This window comes from Lonchura striata, chromosome 9, assembly GCF_050655825.1.
Source record: "Lonchura striata isolate lonStrDom1 chromosome 9, ASM5065582v1, whole genome shotgun sequence".
NCBI lineage: Eukaryota > Metazoa > Chordata > Aves > Passeriformes > Estrildidae > Lonchura > Lonchura striata.
In genome coordinates, this window is record NC_140711.1 from 2,146,812 (window position 1) to 2,173,854 (window position 27,043).

The following is a 27,043-nucleotide window of genomic DNA, read 5'->3' on the forward strand; positions in this document are numbered from 1 at the left end:
GTTATGGAAAAAAAGGAGAAAAATGGAAGCAACTTCTGTGGTCGTACTGATTCTCTTGTTTTCTGAGACACTGCCAAATCATGTGTGAAGACAGAGCTTAAAAACAATCTTTGGGAGCTTGTTGAAGTCTAGCACTTCTTTAGGTGACTAAGTATGGACATGAGCTCTTGAACAAAGGGTAAACATTCTCTCTTAGGCTGTATATCTACATTTTCCTTCCAGTTAAGAGATTGGTGAAAAACATGAAGGAAATGTGTACTTTTGTATTAATAATATCAAGAAGTGATGTAGAAAAAAATCAGCATACAAAGCCCAACTCATAGTGGAAGCTTTTCTGTTCTTTTCAAATAAAACTGGCTCAGCTTATATCAAAGCAATAAAGAACTAAAATAGAAATAGAAATAATAGAAATAGAAATAGAAATAGAAATAGAAATAGAAATAGAAATAGAAATAGAAATAGAAATAATAGAAATAGAAATAGAAATAGAAATAGAAATAGAAATAGATCAGAATATGTATCTTCTGCAAGACTGTTTACTATCCATCAGAGTATTTAAAAAAGTTCCAAGACAGGCACAATTAGTCTTTGAATATATTATGTTTGAACAGGTTAGCTTTGTTGCAGAATAACTTTAGAGTCCTCTGTGCAGTGACTAGAAAAAATTACTTAGTAAATGTATTTGAAATGCTGGAATCAGACAAGACACCTTAGCTGTTGTTGGTTTTGGGTGTCCAACTAGAACTTTTGAGAGAGCCTCTAACTGGATGCAAATCAGGAAATAAAACTTGGTGGCATCACTTGATGTTTGTGTGGCAAAGCATTGACATGAGTTTGATTTAGCACCAAGACTGAAAACTGCTGCCTTCACAATCCTGCAGTTTATTAATCCATGGACAATACTGACCAGGACTGCACACCTGCTGCAAGAGCTGTATCTACAACAAAAATCATCTGAAGATGTCCTCAGCTCCCTGAGTAAATACTACCAGGCAATTTCAGGTTATTAAACTGATGTACCCAGTTTATATAGACATAAAAACCATCTAGATTTGCTTTCTGAACATCTCTCGATGTTGTGAAATGCATCTGTTTCAATTTACTTCTATTTTCATGATCTTTCCATAGAGGCCAGATTCAGCATGTCCTATCTGTGATGGCTCAATTTCTTATTACTACAGAAATATCCAGACACCAGCAGAAGGTTTTACAGCCTCCAGGCAGCATGTTTGGAATCAGAGAAATAACTGAGAAACAACATGGAGAATGAGGAGAAATATGAAGAATATCTATTTTTAGAAGCTAAAATATCTTTGTATTTAATTACATTGTGTTTCTATCTTGTGCAATCCATGTACCCTACGAACATGAAAAGGAACAATCTGGAGCCTGTTTAAATGTGGTCATCTGGTGTGAATCTTTCAGGCGACTCATTCTGCCATTGTGATTACTTTCCACTCTCACATGCCATTTAATATTGGAGGAAGCAATATAGTTCTGTGTGGTTGTGGTCTAGCCAATATCAGTGTGTCACTGGGAAGTTAAAATCCCATTGAAGCCAGCAATGTAAATCTGCCAGACCTCCCAAGAGCACTGAAAACTTCTTTTTCTCCCTCTGTGCTTTAACGTGTGGACAAGATAACATCACATCTTTTGTGTCTGGGAAATCGTTCTCTGTTCTCATTCCTAAAAACTTGTCCCTCTTTCAGCTTCTTCTTCAAAGAAGGATTGCTTTTCTGAACCCTCTTGGTTCCTTTTGAGCTTTCCTTTTGTGGCTGAAGAAAAATTAAGGTGTGTAGATACAGAAAGTTTGTAGGACCCTGCCATTCTACTTGACAAGGTCCTGTAATTTTATCTGTCATTTTTTTTTAAAGAACTCTTTTCAGCTAGTGACCTTTTAAATTCCATTTATTAGTGAGGAAATGAAAATGGTCTGCAGGTTTGGGGATTTACATTCTTTTTAGTAAATATTATATGCATCTTGTTTTACTTAAGTGATGTTATGCTGGTCAGCTTCATAGAGTTACATTAGGAAAGGCTGGGAAGAAGCAAACAAAGCTTGGCAATAAATTGATCACATCATAAATTGTGCTTTTATGCCTGGGGAACCAGATCTAACCAGGCTAGGAGACTATTCTGGTGCCTAAACTGAAGTCTGTGAGCAGAAAAAAGGCAAAGCCATCAAAGATCCCTGCCTAGGAAAGAAGAGAAATGAAGAACATCTGAAAGGAACACCAGGAGCATACTGCAGTAAAATAATTTGGACCTTCACAGAAACTTCAGCATAGGAACTGCAGATTAGCAAAGACAGCAAAGAAAGGTCAGGTTTAGCACAGTCTGCACACGAACTTATGGTTTTTTAGTCTTTTGCTGTGTATCTTTGGTTGAATAAAGGTGAATAAATAGAGAAGTTATTTCCGTGTCATTTTCCCAATCCCAGTGTCCCTGCACAGCTTAACACTTTGTGTGCCAGGTACAGGGAGCTCAGCTGGCTGCAGAATAAATGAACATTTTGGCAACAGCCACAGAGGCTTCCCCTGGGCATGCTCTGGCCAGAAAGTGGAGAGACCACAGGAGATCACCTGTGTCTGAGTCTGATACAGGGACTGTGCTGATCTTATCCTTCTGAGCTCCAGAAAGGAGCTTTCAGTCTAAGACAAAGTCACAAAACTTCCCAGTAATATTTATTACTTCTGCACAATTATTTAGAGAAAATCTAAGCTTGAATCCAGACAGTCACAGCAGTCAGGTTCTGAGGGAATTCTGTGTAGAGTCTTGTATAAATTATGAATAAAATTACCAACTTGCTCCCAAGAACCTGTAGCTGATTTTCTCAAGTACATGAGGCATTAACTAGCCCTGAGCACAGCAAATCCTCACTGCTGCCATTTGGAAGAGCAGATCACATCAGCTGGGGACTTGCCAATTTAATTCTGTGTTTAATGCTGTGAGCCAGTGGGGCAAATTCATGTCTTCTGTGATAATACTATTAAAGACTTATTATTTTGATAAATCACAGGAGGCAAAGGTCATGATCTCCTGGGAACTTTGATTTCAAGCTGTTTTGCTCAGGATTTCTATATTTAACTTTACTGCTGAGTTACTACAGACGTGTGCTTTGCCTCTCAGTTTTGTTTCTTCTTTTACCTATGATTCTTCAAAACTTATTTTAAAATATTTAATCCAGCAAATTACCTTTCCTAATATGCTTTCACCTGATCAGTATATACTAGGGAAAAAAGATGAACTGGAGGAAAAATTCTTTGAGCTCTTTGGGTGTGTTTTACATACTGGGATTATTTAATACAAAGATGCTGCTGAGGACTGAAGGGTTAGATTAGGAACTGCCATTGGTAAAAATTTGGGGAACATGTCTAGTTAAACAATCTGAGAAATCTGTGTTGGAGGAATATCATCTAAAAATTGTCATTTGAGGAATTTATTCATTGTACACAAGATATAAGCAGCTACGTTCCTATCCCAATGGTGGTTGTTGATCTCCACAATACAAACCCCAGTTATTGGCTGAATTTAGGGTGATTCAGAGGCAATTCTGGGGAGTTACCCTCAGTTCATGACATATATTCTTCTCTCGGCTCCTTAACAAAGCAGTGCTGACAAGAAGCCTAAAACCAGTTTGTTGGAATGGGTTTAATTCCCAGCACTGCAGAGTTGTATCCGAAAGGGGCTTTGAAGGGGTGTGAGCTGCATCTCCCTGAGGGGTGCAAATGCACTTGGGGTTTAAGCTGCAGCTGCTCCCTGTGGCCCAGCATCCCAGCAGGCAAGGAAAGGAGCTGGTGGAGCCTCTCCTTTCCCCTCTGCCCTTGAGGGCAAGAACTGGGAGTCTGAAGCAGAGGAGGGCGAGCCTGACCCTCTCAGGCAGCACATGCTCCTGCCATGAGGGGATGGAGCACAGCAGGAACACATTTGGCAATCTGGGATCCGCTTGTAGGAACAAAATGCCATTTTAACCATTTAAAACAAGAGACTGCACCCAGCACAGCCCTGTCCCTGGGGACTGCCCAGGACAGCTTTAGCCCTTTCAAGAACAAAGAAAGGAGACACCCTGCTGCAAGAGCTCAGTGCCCTTTCACAGGCATCCTAGCAAAGGAATGACTTTTTATTTATTTATTTTATGCCTGCAGCTCAGCTTTGATGAGAGGTTCCTTGACTTTTCTGTAAAGGCTGCGTTTCCTGTCTGATACAATACTGAAGATGAAGACTGGCTCCTTCTCCTGTTTCCTTCCTACAGACCAAAAGGAGACCCTTCCAAAGTATGCAGCCTTTAATCTGGAGGCAAATACAGGCCCCATTTGTAGCCCTTCTCTCTTCTACAATGACAAGAGTTGCTGCTTGCAGGTAACAGTTTTCTATCTCATTTAATCCTTTCTACCTCCTTACTTCACTTCTATTGTGCTACAGAGAAATTGACTTTTATGCTGAGCTGCTGCCTGTGTATCGTCATGGCACTGGGGATAAGTAAACACACATTTAAGCCAATAAACTAGCATGACTTCAGCAATCCTTGTTTTATTCAGCATGGCAATCTTACAGCACGTTCAGTTTCAAATGATAGGGTGTTTTATGACAAATTTTTAGATACACAGGATCAAATATGCATTTATGTATTAATTATTACTTTATTATTATATTATTTCTAATATTCCTAGTATTGATAATAACAGTAATGGTATTATTAATTCCCTGTGAATTTGAATGCAAGTCACTCGAGAATTTTTCCACTAAGAGGCCAATGTGATGATTATTGCAAATAGTGAGAAATTATATTGAATACTTCAGAGAATGCTGGGATAAGCCTTTTTTGGTCATATTTTTGCACTGATGAGCTGTGAAATAAGACACATTCTTTCACAGTGTGAAATCCACATGAGAGGCCTTACAGGCTGATGAATAATGATTATCATTATCATTATGTTTATTGACCAAATATTAAGTTGATAGCATCTAATGAAATAAGCAAAAGCCCCAGTAAGTTAATGGAGGTGGAGACCCCTTCCCCTCCTGCATCCTGACTAACATGGTGCTCGTTGGACCATGGGTTTGAAGGCACTTTTTTCCCTCCCCTGTGCCTTGTAATGTTCCTGTAACATTTCTGGTCATTTCTTCTTTGTTGAAGTTGTGAAAGCTGGAAATTTGTTTATGTGGTTTGGTAACAATGTGAATTATACATGGCAAGTTATAACTTTAATGTTACTTGGTATATTATACTTTTAAAAATTGGTCCTCCTTCACCTGGGATCTTAGCAAAATTCACAGATGTTTTGGAAAAGTGTACTTTACTGTTTCTTCTTCCCTCTTATGGAACTGCTCACAAACATTAAAGACTTAATCCAGCTCCATGCAGTGGGACACTTACCACTGATTCAAGAGTACTTGGACCAGGCTCTTCCTTTGAAGGGAAAGGAAGACAAATGCCTTACAAAGAGATGTTTTGAGCAGGTGAATAGCACAGAAAAGATGAGTGGAAGATGAGCAGTGGCCAGTTCTTAGCACCTCAGGAAGGACAGAGGACAATTTAGAGGTATGCATCAGACAGCTCCAGGGCTGGCAGTAGCTCTGCGTATTCCCAAGGATTTTTTGGGTTTGTTTTTTGTTTGGTTTTTTGGGTTTTGTTTGTTTGTTTGTTTGTTTTGGTTGGTTTTATTGGTTGGTTGGTTTTTTAGGTTAAGTTTTCTTTTTTTTTTTTTTTTTCTTTTGAGAAGTCTAACTGTGGGTTATTCTAGCTTCATTTAAGGAAGCAGTTTCTAATTTGTGTCCCTGTTCATGAGAGTCTGGCCATGGAGTTCAGATCCATGTAGCTGCCACCTCCATAAGAGCTAAAAGAAGCAATCTTTTCTCCCTGTGAAATTCTTATCCCTTCCCCCTCAGTCTCAGTTTAGGGAAAATTGAGTAAATGTATTGTAGTTGTTTGAGCAGCAGCTTCTGTTCAGATTCACTTTCTCACTAGAAGATGAAATTCCAAGGGTTCTATTGCTTTCTGAAAATCTACAGCTGATGCTCTGTTGTGTCACAGTTACCTTCTTCCCAGCTATTATCTTCTACTTTCTAGAGCTGAATTGTGACCAGTGGGGGTGAGGGAGGGCTTTAATCAGGCAGGGGAAAATTACCCAAGAAACTCCTCTTTGAAAATAATGAGGGTATAGCTATGGAGCAATTTCTGTCACTGATTCCTCGTGCTCATGGTGATAGGTACTGGCTGTCCATGCAAACCTGAAGGACTCTGGTAGAAATCAGAGCATGAAAAGTGAATTTTTTCCTTACTGCAATATACTGATGATCCTTATAGGACATTTTCAGCTGTTTTCTCTGTGCATGTGATATAGAAAATGGAAGCATGAAATGAAAATACTCTGTTTGGAAAAGCTGAAAATTCTGTTTGATAAACAGGACAAAAGTATTCATAAGACTTGAACATTCCCTTTTTGGGTCAATGCCTTGTCATTTTCTTCCCTTGGGCTAAAATCTCAGCATGTTTTTAGGCGTCCAAGTCCTGGCCTGAGCTCACAGATGAAGAATGAGAGGATGAATCTGACAGTCAGGCATTCTGTCTCTGCCCACCTGTCTTGTCACCCACGTGCTTTTGTGTGCTGGTTCTCCATGCAAAAGACCAACACACATCAGGTAATTTGTTCCCTTCCAGTCTTCTACAGAAGACTGAGTTTAGTCCCTCAAAAACTGTTGAGGCTCAGATGCCTCCCCTAATTCCCACATTTGATGATGCCATAGGAGCAAAAACAGTCAAATGCGCTTTGCCATCATCCCTCCCTCCATCTGTTCCAAACTTCTGCCCATGGTCCTGTCCAGATTTGGATATCTAGAGAAGGGAAATGCAAAACTGAGTCATTTACTAAGGGCATTTTGTCCCCTGTGGATCCTTGACTGCAGGAGTGTGAGGAGGAGGAGGGTTCAAAGCAAAGGGCAGCTCAGGCCAGGGCACTGTCCTGTTCTCTGCACTGGCTCAGCACTGTGGGCTCCTCTTCCCTCTGTGGGAAGGCTGAGCCCTCTACTCCTGTGGGAACAGCAACTGGAAAAGACCCCTACCTGAATCTTATTAATGTAGCAGCTGAAACTCATTCCTGCTCTTTTATTCTTCTCATGGGATCCTGATTTCCAATAATTTTTCCATAGAGCCCACTGCTTGAAGGACTCTTTGATGTTCACATCATTGTCACCAAAGTCAGATGGAATAATTCTTAGAGTTCTTACTTTGGCTTCTACCACTCCCACCTGCACCAGTTACACTTCTGGTCTTACACTGACAATGGTTCTCTTGTCTTCTGGGCCCAGTTAGTAAAAAAACATCTTGTTCAGCATGACTGGAAAAGAGCCTCAATATTTGACCTTTAGATAATTGGAAGGAAGTGGGGTAGAGAGAGAAAGAGGAGAGGAAAACTCTAAAGGACATTCAAAGTAAAGATCTCCTTTTCTGAAGTCATTCTTTTGCCTAAAATTAACAGTGAGAGCCCAAACTGGTGAGCACTGGATTTTAAACTGGTGAGCACTGGCCATGGACCTTCAGCAGGGATGAAAGCTGTGCACAGCTGAGTCCCAGGAGCTGATTCTGGAGCTGTGGTGTGACTCCAGGCTTTGCAGGAAGCAGACTGCAGTGGGATGGCTTTATTATGAACATTTTATCTGGATAAAATTCAGTTGGTACTTACTGAATATAAATGAGTGCATAATATGAAGAGCACACAATTTATGTAATTAAAGATTGGTACAGAACACTGGTTAGAAATGGATTTTTTTTTTCCAGTGATGCCTTTTACTGAAATTGAACTGATCAGTTTCCCAAAATTCATAGACATACACACAAATTTGTTGTCATTTATGGATAATAAATTACTAACATTATGTTATAAATAAATCATCTTACCCCTTTGGGCTTTGTTTTCTTAGCCAGAACCTTTTTTCAGCCCTCGGAGCAGAGGGAGCACTGTGGAGAAGTCTGTCAGCTGTGATCAGATGTGCTGCTTGCTGCACGGCACAAACTCAACCTGATGCCTCCTACCCGGGAGAGTGGCCAGCAGGAAGGTCCAGCTGAGGTTCACAGTTCCAAAGTCCACAACCTTCTAATATTTTCAAGGTTTCAAGTGTTTTACACAGGTCAACACATGGTCTGCTTCTCCTAAAAGTTCACCAACAGTTTAGCAACGTAGCTAGCTCTAGGGTCTGGAGAGAGAGAAAAGTACATTATGTAAAATGACTATTGGTTTTGTAATTTTTATGGCTTAAACATCTTAGCAAACTCTCGCCAGGAATCAGACTTGGCCATGAGAAGTACACAGGGTTCCCTTTGAGTCAGTGAAACAGTTAATTTACATCAGGTGAGGATCTGACCTGAATTTGTTTCACCTCTGATGCAGCAGCTCCTGAGCCGCCTTACTCTCGCATATGGAATCCTATCACTGCTCTATCAAAGATGTAATTAAAAACCTGCCATAACAAACGTGCACTATGCCCTACCGAGCTCTCGTGCTGACAAACTGCCAGAGGGGAAGAGTTTGATCTTTTCCTCAGTGTGGCTTGCCTCTGGTCCTGAAGGCTTTATCAAAGGGCTGGGGAGAACAAGCCCTGATGAAGCAGGAGAGGCAGCCTGGAGCAGCAGCAGCCAGACCAGCCAGCCTTCCCCGGGACAGCCGGCACAGCGCTGGGGCACCGGGCGGGAGACAGGCAGAGCCCAGCACCCAGCACAGCTTGTTCTATGGTGATAGCAGCTCCTTTCTGCTGAGCCTGAGAGCAGAGCCCTGCCCCAGCTGGTGCTTCTGGGTGGTCTGAAGGCTGACTTCAAATAGCGGCCAGGGCAGTAAAACAGCGTGGAAGTGTCAGAGACATGAGGAACTCTGGCAAGGTCCTTATCAGCACACTGGCCTCCAGTTTTTGACCAGCTACACACTGAGGAGGAGCAGAACAAGCCACCATTCCTGCCTAAAAATCCTCGGGCAAGTGTGCATACAAAAGAAAACAGTATGCAGGGCATTTCTTTGAATAAATGAATTCTCAAACACAGTAATTATGATCAAAAGTTAACAAGTATCTTCATCTACTTCCCAAATATATTAATCTCCTACAAAATCATAGCTGATAAAAGCATGCTGGTCTTGAGTGGTGGCAAGACAGGGATGAGCATAGGAATTGTTTATAGATATGAAATACTCAATTCATTTATTCGGTTCTTTTTTTGTTTGTTTTCCTACAAAAAAAATTCTATATATCTCTTAATTTCAGCACTCAAAATAAATTCTTATATGACCATTATTCATATTATTCAATAAAAAAATCTGAAACCAACCTAATCAGAATGCATATAAAAGAACCCTTGATGTTAACATGCAGAATATCACAATCTCCAAATGGATGCTTAAACAAAACTTTAAGAAATTATTTTGTCTAAGGACTATGTCCAGAGCCCCCAGAAATGGGGATATTTTTATGATTCACTGAGATTTGCATCATGTCATAAGTGAGCCACAGATTTTATAAAACATATCAGTTATTTACAGCAGGCAGAAACTCTGCTTTTGCTGTGTGGAACAAATGTATTGTCTTAAAATCACATGGAAGAAGATGGCTGCCACTTTGTTTAGAAAATTTGCAAAGCTTTAAAGCAGGGGTGAAGTTGTCTGCTCATTTTACTTGTGAGGAACCGGGCATATATGAGTAAAATGATTTGTGAACTTCAACACTGCTTTAAATAGTTACAAGACCAAATATTGTATTGGGAATAGACAAAGAGATATTAAAGACAAAATGTTTTCATTCAAAAAAAGTACATAAAATCTGAAATTTTTAGCATTTCTTTTGCTGACATTGCTTCAAAATAATTCAGTTTGAAAATATGTTATTTTCAATGATACTGCATTAATTTTATTAACTTTTTTTTTTTCTCAGTGGGAGAACTTCAAATGTATCCAGAGTTCTTTCTGCACCAAAGGCTAAGATAGAAGGAAAAAAAAAATCACCTGGGAATGTTAAAATTCAAAGACCTAAATGTATCTATGACATATTCCAGCTGTATACAAAATGCACTTAATCCTGTGCAGAGAACTTGGCATTCAAACCAGCAGCCCTAATAAACAGAGCTCCGTGTTTCCATTTGCTATTAGTGCCCTTCACTTCTGTCTGCTGAGGGAAAGGTTTGTGTCCAGACAAAACTCCTGCAGGGTGGAACAGCAGAGCACACTCTGTCAGTGTTATCAGTGTCTTTCAATGTGGAACATATTTAACTTGACACAGGAGTAGAAAGAAAAGTAGAAATGGGACTTGTGAGCTGAAGTAAAAATGAACTGAGCTATGTGATATCTCTCAAGAGCAGAGAGGCAGAGGAGAGGCAGTGGCACCCTCAGTATCCCAGATCATGGAGGAAAAGTTCCTTTTGTTCAAGTACACTGAGGCAAAGGCTGGAATTTGGGAGGAACGCGAGTTCCCTGTGGGTCCTGCACGCAGCAGACCCAAAATCAGAACCACCAGAATCCCTGGCTGGCAGCAAAGAGCGAGTTTCTTACTCCATAGCTAAAATCCTCTTTTCTCCTGAGACCCACAGAGTCCTCCAGCTCCTTGGGGCCAGTTCTCCTGTGACTACAAACAGTTCTGCAGTGGAACCAGAGCAGGCTCCCAAACTTCAGCCTGATCTTACAGTGAATCTCTGGCCAGTGAGGGCCATTAAGGCCAATACGTATAAACACAGCCCAACCAAGGCAATGTAAGTGTGTCTTGCCTGAAAAATTCAGTTCCTAGCCTGGCTAGCTGGGAGCTCAGAAGTCCTTAGTTAACAGTAATTAATAGCTTACAATGAGTGAACTGAAGTTTTAGGGTGACATTTTAGTTTTCAGAGTTAGTCCTGTTTATGTATCAGAATATTTATCCCTTGTCAAACAAAAAATTCTAAAATACAAAAATAATTTGGGGAGTTGTCCCACCTTATAATATGGAAGCAACATTAATAAGCATTTGAGATGCCTTTCTAGGTATGCAGAGTTATTTTATTATTGTGATCATACCTTTAGTAAGCTAGCAAAATTCTATGTGTTCATAACATTTGTTTTTCAGGTAATAGTGATTTTCTTCTTTCATTGTAACATAAGTTGAAGTGCTGTATTTTGAAACAATTGAAACAAAAGAATTTGCCATGCCATTGTATCTATCTAAATCAGACAATTTTTACCTATTATGTTCTCAAAAAACAAATTTCAGATAGGCTGAGTGCTAAAGAAATGTAGAAATTATTTTATAACCACTTAAAATGATCGCAGTGTTTCTGGTGAAAAGGTGTATACTTCAGTTTTATACTAATACTCCTGCTACTATACAAAGTTGAAACTAAAGTTTAATACAACTTTTCAAACCAGTGAGGAGAGTGAAATAGATTTCAGGTCTGGCAGTGCAATGTGAAGCAGTTCCTCTTTGCTCCAGCTCTTCATGACCAGCGAGGGAATTTGTGATCATGGGCCCACCCAAGGGAGGGTGGGCAGCAAGAACCCCAGAACTGGCTTTGATTGTTGCAGTGAATTACTTCTAATCTTGTACACCACAAAACGCATTAATTCAGTTTCCAAGGTGTTCAGAGCAAGAGTTTACCCAAATAAGGGTCTGTTCTTGTATGTGCCTTTTACCTGTTTCTAAGGCAAGAAGGTGCTCAGTGAATGTCTGACATGTCTGCCACTGCCACAGGGCTCAGTGTGCATGTGGGACCCACGCAGTGCCCAGAACCTGTGCCCAGGAGAGCCCCGGAGCTGCTGCTGCTTTCTCCATGCTGGATTCCTGGCTCTGAAGGTGCAGGGGGAAGGACAGACAGACAGACGCAGCGGAGCAGTTTGTGACCCCTCACAGAGCCGGCTGCAACCAAGCCTGAGGCTCTGGCTGGTGCCTTTGCTCCTGCAGGAGGGCAGAAGGAGGGCAGGGAAGCTGTCGGGGCTGCCAGCAAGGCTCAGGATTGCTCTGGGCTCGGCCCCACTGCCACAGCCTAATGGGGGGTTCAACATGGCACCGTCAGCCATGGCCTAACTGGGGGTTCAACACGGCACCGTCAGCCATGGTCTAACCAGGGCTCTGACACGGCACCATCAGCCATGGTCTAACCAGGGCTCTGACACGGCACCATCAGCCATGGTCTAACCAGGGCTCTGACACGGCACCATCAGCCATGGTCTAACCAGGGCTCTGACACGGCACCATCAGGCACAGCCTAACCTGGGATCAACACGGCACCGTCAACTCCCAAGTCCCTCCGGAGCCTGGGATTCACTGGGATTTTTTCTTCCTCTTTGAAGGGAAGTTTACTGGTCCTACATTAATTTCAGATTAGTAAAAGAATCTCAGGGCTAATAACTTCACAGCTTTCATGGTGAAAACAAAAGCTGCCCGTGATGGAAAACTGCATTGTGAGAGATAAGAAAAGCCAGTTTCACACGAAGTTGGTTTGGTTTTTTGTTTTAATTATCATGACATTTTGGAGAGCAAAAGTTATCAAGGCTGGATTGGTGTCCTCAGTGCCAGGGATTAACAATCTATGAGTACTTTTACGTGATACACTTTTGTCTCTTTACAGAGGTGTGGTCTGGCCTTATGAAATTGCTGTTGAAACCACATGAATAATGTCTAGATTGGTCCTTTGTTATTGAGAAATATTTTTGGGGTCTGAAATTCTGTGCAGCATAAAGATTATCTGATTAGTGAGCATTAACACTTTTTAAGAATGCATTCTAAGTTTGCTTTGATTTTTAAAACCCAAATATTATAACAGTTATACTGTACATTCTGAAAATGTTCATTTGTAAGTTTCATACTTGTTCCTATACTAATCTTTTGGGAAAAAAAGTTAAACAGTTACACATTAGGTTAATTTTAAGTGCAATATATTCTTCCAAGGCCTTTTTTAATTAAAAAAAACCTAAAAATTAGGGACAGGAATGTGTACTGGCTTGGAACCTGAATTTCTTGGGCTTGATTAAAATAAAGTATCTCCCATTGATATTTTTAAGCTTTTGAAGTAAACAACTTCATTTCCTATTTCTGTGGAATGAGGCCATCCCTCTCACAGATGATGGCAGTCTTTCACATTTGTGTAGTTTTGTTGTATTTAATGAATAAGCACCAATATGAAGGGGTCTCCCTGGACTTCTGTCTGTGCTGCCATCTCCTGCCATCCTTCTCCCAGATCCCCTGCAAGGCACTGGAGCTCTGCTCCTCTTAGGGGCATTAAAAATTTCTTTGCAAGTTCCCTTTCCAGAAAACAAAATATTTGTTAACACGTTGTATTTGCAAGCAGCATTCAAAAGTTTTTATCATATAGTCAAAAAGCTGCAAATAGCATTTGGTAAAAGGAAAGCTTTGCAGCTCGGGAGACTGGCAAACAAAAAGAAACAAAATTCAGTGGAAACTTTTTAGTATTTCTGAATTTGTTTCCTCTCAGAGTTAGCAACTGGCATGGTTGAGATGCAAAAACAAACAGAAGAGCTCCCACTTTTGTTCTCACTCAATCTTGAATTTCATTTGAATGTTTTCAGGCTTGCTGGAGAGCAGCACATTTTGTGCACTGCTGAGATGCTGAGTGAGCAAAGTGTGCTTGGCTTCAGGTGCTCCTCTGCTGCAGGAAGGTGAAGTAATTTACGGGCTGTGTCTTCCTGTGGTGATGTCTGAAATACACAGTAACAATTAGCAGTGCTCCGAGAAGTGTTGACACCAATTCCTAGAGGAGATTATTTACTCCTAGTGCTGACCTGTCAATAAACAATGCTAAACTCTACCGAGAAACGACAAGGGTTTAGTGTGCAAGTGCTTTTGTTTGCCAGTGTTGCTGAGTCTTTCTTTCCATCTGGCCCAGGTCCTGGGAGCTTTATGGTTATGTCCATTGATAAAGGCCAGGTGGGCAAGTTTTGTGAGCTGCGTGTCACTTCTTCAGACATGGGATGTGGCTGCAGTGGAGAGAAAAGCAGGGAAACAAAAGGGGTGGGCAGGGGAGCAGAATTCCTCTCATTCCCAGCCCCTTCTCCTGTTCAAGCTCAGCAACACCTGGATGCTCCCTCAGTAACGCTGCTCTGGGATTCCCTGGCAGCTGCTGGGAGCAGCAGCAGTCTCTTTCATCAGGAAATATCCCGAGGGTGCTCCCAGGGCTCGGGGAGATGCCTGTGCTAACTGAGCTGTGCCGCCCAGCAGGGGCTGTTCGCTGGGCTTTGTCTGAGAGCCTCCCTCTGAAATGCTGCATTCTCCTTTGCAGGAAAGGATGTTCATATGCAGTGTATGGTTACTGGCTAGGTGGGGTGTTAGTCTGGTGTTTGTAATAACTTTAAGTCGCTTTTCTCACAGCTTGCTGAGCATTAGCTCATTTTTGTACCATGGGAGTCCCTGTCTGGTGTTTCCGCTTAATTGAGATGAATTGCGTAGGACAGAAGGCACTTTGTGCTCTTTGTCATAAACCATGTATCTGAAACTTAAACCTGGGATGTTTCCTTGCAGAGCACAGACCTCAAGGCTTGTAGTAACTTTTGGCTGCTCTTTTTTCAGGATTTTTATTAATGACATTTCTGTCTTCTTGGACAAAAACACCCAAAAAATGAAAGCCAGACATTCTTAAATACAGGAGTAAGATGCAGAAAGACATTTAACAAAATGAAACTTCAATAATGATTAGTATGTAGATTTTGTTTAGGTCTAGCACTTACTGAATCTGTGTTTTAGCAAAGCAAGCTTTGCCAAAGCCGATTGGGTCAAGCCTGTTTTACTGGTTTGAAGATGGTGTTAACTCCATCAAGGAGGTGAGCTGGTCCTTGGATTTCCAGTGTCACCTGTAGTGAACAGGTGGCTATTTACAGCAGTGTTTACTAAAGAGGTACTTAGGATAATATTTACTAAGAGAGCAGAGGAGAGAGAAAGCAGCCAAATGTTTTGGTTGCTCTGGAATTTGTCCCTTGTCAGCCTGAGAGGGCAGTGGTCCCAGAGAGAGCAGTGAAGCTGCAGTTTCATTTCCCTTCCCCACTCTCCTTCCTCAGCCCCCCCACAGAACAAGTGATGTCTTTCACTCTGCTTGTGCTGAGGAGATCCTTTGCTAATCAGCTGGAGTAGAAAGCAGATGATCATATCTACTCCATAAATTCTCACTGAGACTTCACTGAGGGCTAAATTGAGCTTCATTACACACTGTTTACATATTGCAGGGAGTCTTTGAGATGTTATTGCTGCTAGTTCTTCTTTTCTATAAAAGTTTGCAGGTGTTTCAAAAGTGCTGGGAGTAAAATGCATGTACTTATCAATGTTCTCTAGAAATCTTCTTAAGAATTGAATTTTCCTAAGCCTCAGGTATTCATCTATGAATTTTAAAGGTTATTGAGTGATTCAGCTGAGCTTGTAGCTCTCTCTGCTTGTGAAAATAATTTTGGAACAATGTCTGACTTAGGTTCAGTGGGAGAAGCAATGGATGGATGTATTGCATCTTGCAGAGTATCTGGCACTGCCCATTGTCCTCAACTCTCTAGTTTTGAAAACACATCCAAGTGTATCTGTAGTTTAAAGTTTCCACTGTTTTTCCTCCTTGATGAATAGAAATAATAGATTTCAGACACATTTATTAATTTCAATTTTGAATGCCATAAAAAATTGTGTTATTTCAGTGTTTTGTTAACTCTTGATTATTTTGCCCATTTCTAGAGATTTAAATGTTTCTGTAGAGTGCCTGACAAAAGTTCAGGAGCTCCTTAGGAACTGTTAGGTTCAGGAGAGTCTTTCCATCCCTGTCTTTAGGAACTGAATCAAGCTCATAGCCTGTGTTTTCACCTCCTCTGAACCTAAAGGGCTTTCAAATCTTGATCCTATGTGAGACTGAACTGAGAAAATCCTGACTGGGAGTCTCATCAAAACAACTGGAAATGCTTCATTGCTGTCAAGGTAGAAAAGCTTGCTCTCAGTCTTGGCCTCTTTGAACAGCTGAATTTTTGTTTCTTTCTTACATGGAAATAGTGAATTTGTAGACAAACTTTGCTTTGCAGTATCTGTGAAACTAATTAAAGTGTGAAGTCTTGGAAGTGATACACTTTGAGCAGTGTATTGAGGAAGAGGGGGAGCACATCTATAACTGTTTTCATAGCTGCTTTTTCTAAACAGGAAGAGTAATTAAAAATTAAGAACACTCTTAACATTATTTTCCTTCTTTTTTTTTCAGGGAAAAAAAACTCTGCTCTAGGTGTGGTGATATATACATTGGATGAAGACTACCTAGAACAAGAGTGTCAAAGTTACTTCCATTCTTTGAAAGTTCACAACTTATTTTAGATTGTTGTACTGCTCACAATTAACTTTATTCTCTTGACAAGAAAAGTGAAAAAATTAATAAATATATGCTGGAGATACAAGTTAAAATTTCATTTATGATTAGGTGCTCAGCACATAACAGAGGCCAGTTCAGAGGAAGAACATTGGCCAAAAGCCCGTGGGCTAAGGGCAGCATCCAGACACGGGCTCAGCACAGAGCTGTGGAAAGCACTGGAGAGCTGGCTAGCACAGAAGCACTGCAGGAATGCTTTGCTCTCAATTAGTCCATGTAATTGCCTGGTGTCAGAGCAATACTGTAAAGCAGACTTGCAACGTGAGACACATGAACAAGGAGATCTACCTTCAGTCTTAGACACTAATTGAGGTCAAATCACATAACTGGAAATCTTCTGAGGTAAAAGCAGTGTCAATTAGATTTCCTAATGCAGATCCTACTGCATTTTATTGTCAAAATTAGATAAATTACCTGTTACTGGCTAGATCTCAGTTTCCCTGAAAAAAAAAAAAAAAAAAAAAAAAGAGGTATAATAACCTCTTTTTTAAAGGAAACTATTTGGTGGATACAAAACCAAAAGAAAGACTGGTTTACAAGACCCGTGGGCAAACTTGTTAACCAGGTACTGTCATCATGAGCTGGATTGCAGTTTTGTATTTATGGAAAGGAAAGGCACAAAAGGTACTGGGAAAGTGAAGATGTGCAGTTTGTGTAGCCCAGCACACTTAGGGAGCAGTGTGATTTTAAGATAATGCCCATGTAATCAAGCATAGTATATAATGTTGGGTCAGCATTCTGCAGCTAATTCAACACTCTGCTGTGCTCCGTAGAAAATGAGCAGGTTTATGCCCCCAGGTAGTTATAAAATAGACCCTGGAAACAACCAACTTGAATAGAAACAAAGTAAAATCAACTGTAAACTGTAAACTGGGAGAGTTTGTTATCTTACTTAGTTGTCATGTCTTTAATTTCATGTTTGTGCTGGAATGGTGATGTCAGCAGTGCTTACTGGAGGATCAGGATCCTTCCAAAGGTTTTGAGATCAGCATTTAGTTCTGTGAAAGTCTGGATTAATATACCATTTCCACGAGAAAGGCAAAACTGGTTTGGAAGCAGACTCCTTAGAAAACAAGCATAAATGAGACTGCTAGCAAATGTGAAAAATGCTGTTAGATTTTGGACCTTTCAAAGACATGTATTTTGAGATAAATGTGCAATAAAGCCTGTGTTTAATCTAGGAAGAGGAGCAGTATTCTACTGGTAAAAAGCAGAAGGAAAATAAATTGCATCATCTATAACCTTTGCAGTCATAGGCTCAGTGAACAGAACATCAAAACCAAATGTAAGGAAAACAAGCCTCTGTGTTCAATTTACCTAGTGATATTCAGCCTTACAAGAAGCTTTAAGTATATTCATTCTTTAGCTGCAGTGTGAAAAAATCAGTACTGAGCTCAGTCTTCAGTGGATGAGTGTATCTAGGGGAAAAAATTGCCTAAAGCCAGATCCAAGGTCTGTCAGAGTGACTGGAAATAGTCCCAGAGACTCCAGGGACTGTAGATCAGGCTCTCAAACATGTAAATGAAAGTTTGATTGCTTTGGGTGAGCAATATTTCTGTTAATCATCCAGCAAAAGAGATCTGATTATTTGGAACAGTAAAACAGCCATTTGGTTCCTGACAGAATACAATGCATGTTTGAACATATCAAATGTGTTTGGAGTTAGGGAAGGAAGAATCTCGGGATGTTTGGGTTTGGTTTGGATACGCATCCAGAGCCTGCGTGTTTGCTGAAGCTGCTCACCCTGCACCGAGGGCTGGGCAAGGAGCAGCCCTGCCAGGCCTGCCCAGGGCCAGGGAGCCAGAAGTGCCAGAGCAGCCAGGATGCTGCAAAAGGAACTGCAGGCAGAGGCTTTTGGAACAAGTGTCTTCTGGAGAGAACTCAGCCTTCCACAATGCTGGTGTAAAGAGAACAGCTTGACTCCAGCTCTGCTGCCATGCAGGAGGCTCTGAGGCCACTGTCCCCTCTGGCACACCCTCCTGAGGCCACTGTCCCTCTGTGGCACACCCTCCTGAGGCCACTGTCCCCTCTGGCACACCCTCCTGAGGCCACTGTCCCCCTGTGGCACACCCTCCTGAGGCCACTGTCCCTCTGTGGCACACCCTCCTGAGGCCACTGTCCCCTCTGGCACACCCTCCTGAGTCCACTGTCCCCCTCTGCCATGTCCTCCTCCCCTGCTGCAGCCGTGGCTCTGTGTGCCCTGAGGCTCCTGCAGGACTTTAGGCTTTGCTGGCAACATGGAAATTTCTGTTTTGTAATAACATGAAAATGTTTCAGGTGTTTGCCCTCAGTTTCCTTTGAGATGCATGTATGTGCATGGGGACATAGAATAGAGATGGTGGAGAAAATCTGGAATTTTCTTTACCTTCCAATCCTGGCCAGATTAGGTTCTTCCCTAATCTGGTTCAATGGCTCCGTTTTCTCTCCTTGCTGTGTGCTTGAGGATGTAAGAAGTGCTGATGTCCTTCCCCTTACTAAAATTTGGAAGCTTTGGTTTTGTGTCTGGAGAATCTGACTATGGTTAGGCATGGTGAAAACTAGAAGGTACTAGAAAACTAGATGTTAAAACAAAACTCCCCATGCAATGCTTACTTGCTGCTGGAAAAAATCCTTACTGCAGGAGGAATACAAAATAAGGAGAATGAAGGAGAATGAAGCCATAGTTCAAATGATTTTTTTATTCTGCTCCCAGTGCAAAATACCAATGATTTTCTGCTTGTGACAGAGCTCATAAGAAATGGTACCTTAAGGAACTTGTGTTGACAAAATATCTGAATTCCTGTTTTCCACTGAGGTGAAACTGGCCCAGTGGGAGAACTGACATACCTTAACTCAGAGACTGTGCCTGGAGTCCTGTCTGAGTGTGTGCATTCTTACTAAATTTGTCACTCAGAGCTGGGAGGGTGAGTCTGACAGCTCCTGCAGTTCTGTCACAGCCATGACACAAATCTGCACCTGATTTAGAGAAGTTCTGCTCTTCTGAGAATTCCTTTCTCAAGCAGAAACCACACAGATAAATTTTATTTGATAGCTAATTAGAATTTAAGTAGATAAATATGTATCTGAGGACAGTGGATTAACCTGAGGATATTAAATGAAAAATTGGTTCATTGATTCCTTTTGAAAAGGACCATAAAAACATCACTCTGAAGACAGCTGTCATCTTTTATTGGCCTGGGTCATGTGTAGAATTTTTTGTTTGTTTTTTAAGGAGAGGAGTCAAAATCTTTTTTGGCAAGGTTTCTTTATCTGAGAATCTCTGATTAGGAATGTTGTGCTTTAGTTATCCTGGTGCCTGGTTCTGGGCCAGGATTTGTCAGGATGGTGGAGGTTCACAGTGATGGTGTTCTTTTTGCCTCTAGTAATGGTTTTTCCTAATAGGGCAAGCTCAGAAGGCTCATTACCATGAAGGGAATAATGGGAAAGGAAGTTTCAGTGGGATTTTTTTTGTTTGGCTTTTTTAAGAAAAGGAGACGGAGACAAAGGATGGAGTTAATATAAAATCCTGCTCTCCAGTTAGCCTAGGAGATGACCTGCAGTTTTTGGAATTACGGTATGTTCAAAGATATGTCACTGAAATAATGTAATGCCACAGACATTAGGCCATAATGACCCAAAAAAGTATGTGTTTAGTAGTTTGCAGCTGGAGTCAAGGAAGGAGCAAAACCGCTTGAAGTGAGCCAGAGCTGCACATTCTGAAAACCATTCTTGCATTTGGACACTGGCTGAGAAAACATCCCCAGCTAACTGTGTGCCTTTGGTTTAGATTAAATGCCACAGGATCAGCAGCCTGCAAGGGTGCAAGGAGAGCTTGGACAAAGGATTTCTGGCTTTTTGTGTAGCTGTCAACTGCGATCTGAAAAATCACAACCATAGTCCCCATCAACGGTGGTCTGGAATTTTACAGGGTGGGGTTTTTATTTGTTTTGTTTTTTTTTTTTATTCAAAGAGAAAGGACTTGTGAGAAAAAGGAATTTATATTGATCACCCAGAATAGGTAAAGGTCTTCTGTATGTCCTCAAATACTTTCTGATGACCATAAAGTCTAAATAAGCATAGCTGTGTGCTCAATAGTTTACTGAATTAGAGATTAATTTATGTATACCTTGAATTTCAAGAGTCTAATGAGGCCTTATATATTATTGTTAATCTTGCCTGTGTTCATCCATGCAGCCCTCTTGGTGAAAGCAGCAATGTGAAGAGCTGAAGTCTCTCTTGGTGGCACCACAGTTCTCCTGGTGCCTGCCTCAGCACTGGGCACAGCCAGTGATTTCAGATGTATTCATTGCTCTAACAGCCAGATGATTTTCCTGATAGGTCATCTACCTTTCCTGGTGTCCAACTTAGCAATGGTTGGCATGATGCATCCAAGATTTCACATCAAAGCTTTTTTTAGAGTTGTTTTTATCTCCATATGTTGTCTTACTCTTCCTCAAAGCAGTTTTAGGAGTGCACCTCATAGCTGCATGAATTGCCTGTCCCTTCAGCTGATGGTGTCTTTCTGCACTTGCTTGTAAGTGAAACCAATATTCCAACACTGTTGCCTTCCTTGGTGTGGGGTAGGAATCATCTAATGTAAATTTGAGGTATTTCAAAGCACCTGCCATTGCCCTGCTCCACAAGTGAGTGCAAATTTTCATTTGAAGCTTTTGCTGGAGGGGGCTTTGTGCTTAACTGAGCCCTAAGTTTGTTCCAGAGGCATTGGCTGAGCTAATAAGGGACCATCTAGTCCTACAAACCTGGCCTGTTTTCCTGTATCTAATCACACTTATCAGCAGTTATCCCAAAAGTGAAGGCGGTATGCGGAATTAAGTACAAAAGTGGTTCTCATGTGGCTAAAAAACATCCACATTGGCTTTCTTTTTTTTGCCCTGGAATGTTAATGCTGTGGTGCTTGGGTGTTTTGAACACAAAATGTTTTTCGTTTCCCCCACGGTAGTCTGGTCTCCGTATGTGAAGCAATTCCAAGGATAGTCTGTTCCAGAACATCTTTGGTTAATAAGAAGCTGAAAGATAAGCCTTGTGATAATTGATAAGTCATTAGCAGGACTCTAGTTCATCAGATAACGCAATTAATGGTTTCACATTTCCTAAAAAGTGGCAGTGTTGGGCTGAGTCACTGCAAGATGTAAGATGAGGAATTGTTTTGCAATCCAGTTTGAATGCAGGACAGATTTACATCCCATGTAAACATACACGTGTTTTTTTCTGCACTCCATACCTTGGCTTTCCAATCATTTTTATTGACATTGAATACTCAGTTGAATGCTTGTGTTATGAAGAATTCATCTTTTATTCACTCAGATTTTGTACTGCAGGAGCTGTTGTTTGTTCTCACTTCTCTTATGTGTGCTAATCATTGGGCTGTCACAATGAAAAGGTGTTTCACTTTTTTCACTGTGTGTCAGAAATATGGATTATGATTTGAACATCATGGAATCAAGTCATTCCATAACTAGATTACAAATAAGGAGAAAATATTTTCAGAATTCATTCCAAATTTCTTATGAATTTGGTTATGAATTTGAAATTCAGTTTTTTTCAGCTGGTTAGAACCAACATTTTCAATTACGTTGTATGGTATAAAAGTACAAAACACTGTGAAGACAGTAACACAGCACAACTTGTATATTCAGAGCTCTTAGTATTGGTACTGAGAATTTTACTGAGAATTGTGCTTTGAACACCAGCAAGCTGAAGTGCTACATCTTTGAGGCAATGTTGATTAGAAGAATTGGGTCTTAATTTCAAAACATCAACTGAACAGAACAGCTACAAAATGATCGTTTTGGTGGAGAGCTTTAGTCTTGCAATATTATTTCTAGAAAAGGTCACTTTTACTGAAGTGAGTAAGTCAGGAGGGAGTTCGAAGACGATTTGTGTCAGGTTTGCTGGGATTGACCGTGGAGCCAAGGAGCCACCGCAGCCACTTTGACTTTGCAGTAGAACTGCAGCCCCAGCTCTTCCCTTCTGAAGAAAGTGATCAGGATCAAAGACAACAAGTTGCTTTGGGAGTCTTTTTTGCTCTCTCGTTTGGTGGTGTCCCAATCCCAGCTGGGGTTTAAAATGCAGATGATGGCTGGAACTGCAGCTCAGCCTCCCAAAGGAGCAGTCGAAAGCTGTGGACTGTGGTCCTTGTCCCCTGTGAAGGTGACTGGTCCTTGCTGTTCTACCTCCATCCAGTCCTTCCATCTTCTCCTGAGAAATGTCCCTGAGTGTTTCATACTGGGTTTGATGAATGAGCATTTTATACTGAATAAAAATTCCTACTGACTCTTAGTCTTACTTGTTTTGGAAAAGACCGCACAAATGGCACACAAATTCCTTGCTTACAGCAAAGCAAAGATAAGAGAGGAGATAACATCCCAGCTGAATTGAAGGATGAACTCTGGTGGCATTGCTGTTGAAAAGCAGACTTATTTTTAACCTATTTCCCTCTGACATAGGGGTAAGAGCTTACTGGACCCAGCAGGCAGGTCAGGAGAATTGTGACTCTGAAGGCTCAGTCTGTACCGCAGTGCCTCAGTTGGAAGCACCCCTTTGGGAATCCTACAAACACTATTTTGTTCAAATATTGAGTAATACTTGTATGAAAAATATTATGGCCACCTACTATACTATGGGGAGATTTTCTGGGCATATAATAATGTACCCAGAATGAATTACTGTCGCTGCTTTCAACCTGTGTCTTTGAGAGTAAAAAAATTCTATCTGCTATTCTGTGCTCCATCTTAAAGGTGCAGCACATAAAGCTTCTCTTTTGCAGTGGGGAAAGCAAATCCCAACTGCACAGGCTGCTGCTCTGCCAGTGTGCAGTGGAGCTGATGTCCAGAGGGTAGATAAGGATCATGCTCTTATTAGCATACAACTTAAGGAGTTAATTGCAGCGCTTAAGAGAGCTGATAGCATCTCAAACTACAGCCCTGAAAGTGTCAGAGGAAGAATAACAGTAATATGACTGTTTGATTTAAAGAGATGGGAACACATCCTCTGCTGATAAAAGCCAATATCGCTGGTGTTGCCAGAGCTCAACTTGCTGTGCAAGGCAATGTCAGAAGCTGCCGGAAAGAGCTGTGTGAAGCCTGTCATGGCTGGAGCCCACTAAACATGTGTTAAAGCTCCCTCTGACTCAGTATTGAAGCTACAGCTGTCACATAAATAATAACAACTTATTTTTATGAATACTTTACTCCTGAGATCATTCCTTTTGAAAGGCTTGGAACATCCTAAAGAAACAGTCAACTGAAAGGTGGCAGAATCTGGCCTAGACTTACTAATTTTGAAATGCAGTTCCAAAGGTGATATTCCAGTTTGCTAGCAGTCTGTCTGTAAAGCACATTGTTTGGGCTGTAATATAATACAGTTCCATTCATCTCAAGTGATGCCTATGAAGTCATTTGCACGGTGCTGAGGGCACTAAGCCTCCTGGTGCAGGGGTGAAAGAGAAGACAGAGAGGAGCACGGGGTGGATGGAGGTGTTGGTGTTACTGAAAATGTCTCGGGGTCTGTCAGGTCCAAACCTGTCCCTGGGAAGTCTGGAGACAGAAGTGTAAACACTGGCTCTTAACTCTTCAGGGAGCTGAAGTGTATTTACTGTGTTCACTGACAACTTCACTGCAGAGAAAACAGGAAGGAAAAATAAGAAAATATTCTCCTATTTAAACTCACAATTTGTAGCAGCCACTCTTGGGCCATCCCAGTTTAAGGTCTCTGTGGTAAAGCTTGGTGTCACCATTGTCCTGTTCCATCAGTACACAGTGACTTGGAACAGTGGCTTCGTCCTGCTTTCCCTGGAAATCAGGAGGGCATTGGCAGAGTCACAGCTCCTTCCCAAGGCTCCTCCTGGGCCAGAGCAGCTGGCTACCACCCCTCACACAAGGCTGAGCAAAAATTCTCCATATCAGCCTGCAGCAGAAGAGCTTTGGACCTTTTATAATCTTTGAACCTTTTATAACCTTCTTACTTCAGTAAGGTAACACCTTTTATTCTAATTGAGTGCCTTAAAAAAATTGCCTAGGACTGTGCAAAAATTAAAAAGGCATTCTGAAGTGCACACATTTCTAATTAACAAGGGAATAATGTCCTTAATAGCTTTTTTTCTTCAAAGACAGACAATACCTGAAATTTCATTTTTATTACAGAGTGCTTTAGGCAGTGATTATTCACAGTGACTTCTGCTGTTCTTCTCTTGCATCTGGCAGATCAATTGGCACAGACAATTTGCTGGAGCACCGTTGTCACTATTTAATCCTCAGGATACACTTGCAGGAAGGTAGCAGGGAAGTGTCTGAGCCAGCTTCAAAGACTGTCACTTGAAGAAGAAATCCACGTCTTTGCAGCAATTAGTGACAATAGAGGCATGCACCTGTGGTGGGGAGCTTTGACTCAGAAAAGCTGATCTAAAAAACTTTTAAGCACCCAGGATTTCTAGTCTTTGGTTTGAAGAACTGACAGAAATGACCTGTTCACCTCTGAGCTGGTGACCTACAGGTGGAAGGAGTATTGTCAGAGGCATGTAAGCAGAATGTAAGGCTGTGTTGTTTTGATGTTTAAGCTATCCATTTCATCTTGGTGCAAGAATAACAAAGAGGTGCTCTGCCTGATGAAAGGCAAAGCTGCACTTGAGTTAACTCAGCTACAAAGCTAGTTTTTGCAAATATTTTTACAGGCTGCATAGTGGAGGTGTTAATTCATTTCCCAAATCAAAACCCAAGTCGAGGATTTTAAGACTCCTACTGTCTTTATGTGTGTTCTGTAGTCTCTAAGCCTTTTTAAATTGGAGTAACACGATTTTGTTTAAAAAATTAATAATGCAGAACTCTGACTTCAGTGGCAGGAGTTTCAAGACATAATATGCTTCCAGATCCTTGATTCTTTTGGATTGTGTTACCAGAGCTCAGCAAGGTGGTGCCAGGGAAGCTGTGTGGCAGTGAAGCTCTCTGCAGAACAGTTCATTTAGGAGCTGCTGCTCATGAAGGAACTATTGACAGCCAAAAGGCAGAGAAGTCATAATCCACCTTCTGACAAGAGCTCGGAGCAGTCAGCTGCCTCGATGTGGCACATTCATGCTGGATGTGGCTGGTATTAATACTCCAGGAGGCACCAAAGGATAATTACAGTAGTGCTGCGTTGCCAAATGGGAAGGTAAGAACCATCACTGTTTGCTTCAGGTGCTTGAGGTTGACAGAAATCTCCTAAATGATCCCCATTGCCAGATTTTAAATTGGGAAGGAGGAAGGAGGAGAAGGAAATGGATGACCATGGGGAATTTGGCCAGTGGCATATTTTGGGATGGCATAAAAAGGATGGACCACTGGGGTAAACAGTGTGAAGAATCTCTGTGTATGTGCTGACATGCAGTGTTTGCTATTTGAAATGTGTGTTTGCTCCTATAGAAAACAGTGGGAATGCAGAATTCTCAATAACTGCTGTCCCTGGGGAGGCAAACAGGCTGAGCATGGGGAGCCCAGCCATGCACATGGCTTGGGGCAGTGCCAGGAGATGCCAGCGTGAGGCTGGTCAGGGTCTAGAACTGCATGAGACCCAGCAGTTGTTTGAAATAGATTTTAAATGTTTGACAGGATGGCTGATCCTTGCTTCATGCATACATGCTTACATACAGTGTTTCTCAGAAATAGCAAGTAGAAGGTTCCAAGGGTGACAGAAGCATATTTATCCAATAATAAAGAAAATGAGTTGAAAATATACTTCCAGAGTCCAATATCTCTTAGCATTTTAATCCCACAGCACTTTGCATAAAATATTTGGTGTTTTTCAGCAAGAAGCCTATATTTTTTATGTGACAACTCACTGGAATGGAAAAAAGACTCACAGTGTGGATTAGTGAGTAAAATTTAATTTTATTTAAGCATTAGCCACCAGTTGCTGCTTAGAAATTGTGTTTCAAACTGAATTAAAATGGCAAAAGTGTACAGCATCTGTCTTCCCAAAGAGTTACCAAGTTTTAGAGGATATGCCAAAAAGTCACATGAAACTGGAGCAGTTAATTTCAAAATTATTTTAATAATGCCTGATCCATTTGAATTTAAGCAGATGAAGGATAAGCTGAAGCAGGGATAAACTGAAAGGCCATGTGCCGAGTCCCTTCATTATCTACGTGACAGAAACTGCTCTGCTTTAGCATCTGCTGTCTCTTCTTTGCTATCTCCCTCTTTAATTTTCCTAAATGGCTGGTGCACTGCTGCTGAGATAAGGTATTTAATATGGGAAAGGATTTAGATGTTCCTACAAGACCAGCCTAGCCTCCTTTTTTTTTTTAAATGTCATCTTGATTTGTGCTTTTTTCTTCTCTCTAAGTGATGGGCATAGGGATTATGAAATGAATCTGGTAGCTAAATTTCACTAATAAAGTCCTTGTCTCCAGTGGTAACATAAATAAGAATTGGTTCATAGCACAATAATTCCAGACAGCAATCATTATGAGAAGATGCATAAGCTAAACCTCATATTAGGAACATTACTCCTAAAATAGACATTTCAGAAGCTGTAGGGGTACATATACTTAATTTTAAATAAAGTTACCTAATTTAACTTGTTTATGGTATTCTTTATATTAAAAAGTATAATACATATATGCCTGCTCCTTATGTTTCTTAAAACTCATCCTGTAGCAATTCCATGGACTGACTCTATTAAGAACTAAAGTTTGGTAGCTCCCCCAGGAGTGTATTTTTCAGGGAGCAATCC

At 41.1% G+C, this 27,043-nt stretch overlaps 1 long non-coding RNA gene across 2 annotated transcripts in view; it reads left to right on the forward strand.

The window, feature by feature from the left end:
• LOC146766564 (uncharacterized) overlaps positions 1-24,658 on the forward strand; it is a 75,327-nt gene extending 50,669 nt beyond the window's left edge. Inside the window, exons 2-3 of one of the 2 annotated variants that reach the window (XR_014957266.1) lie at positions 4,146-4,359; positions 15,757-24,658. This is a non-coding gene — a long non-coding RNA (uncharacterized LOC146766564). The remainder of the gene's footprint in view (positions 1-4,145; positions 4,360-15,756) is intronic. The other variant, XR_014957265.1, reaches the window with a different exon arrangement.
• Positions 24,659-27,043: the final 2,385 nt, after the last annotated feature.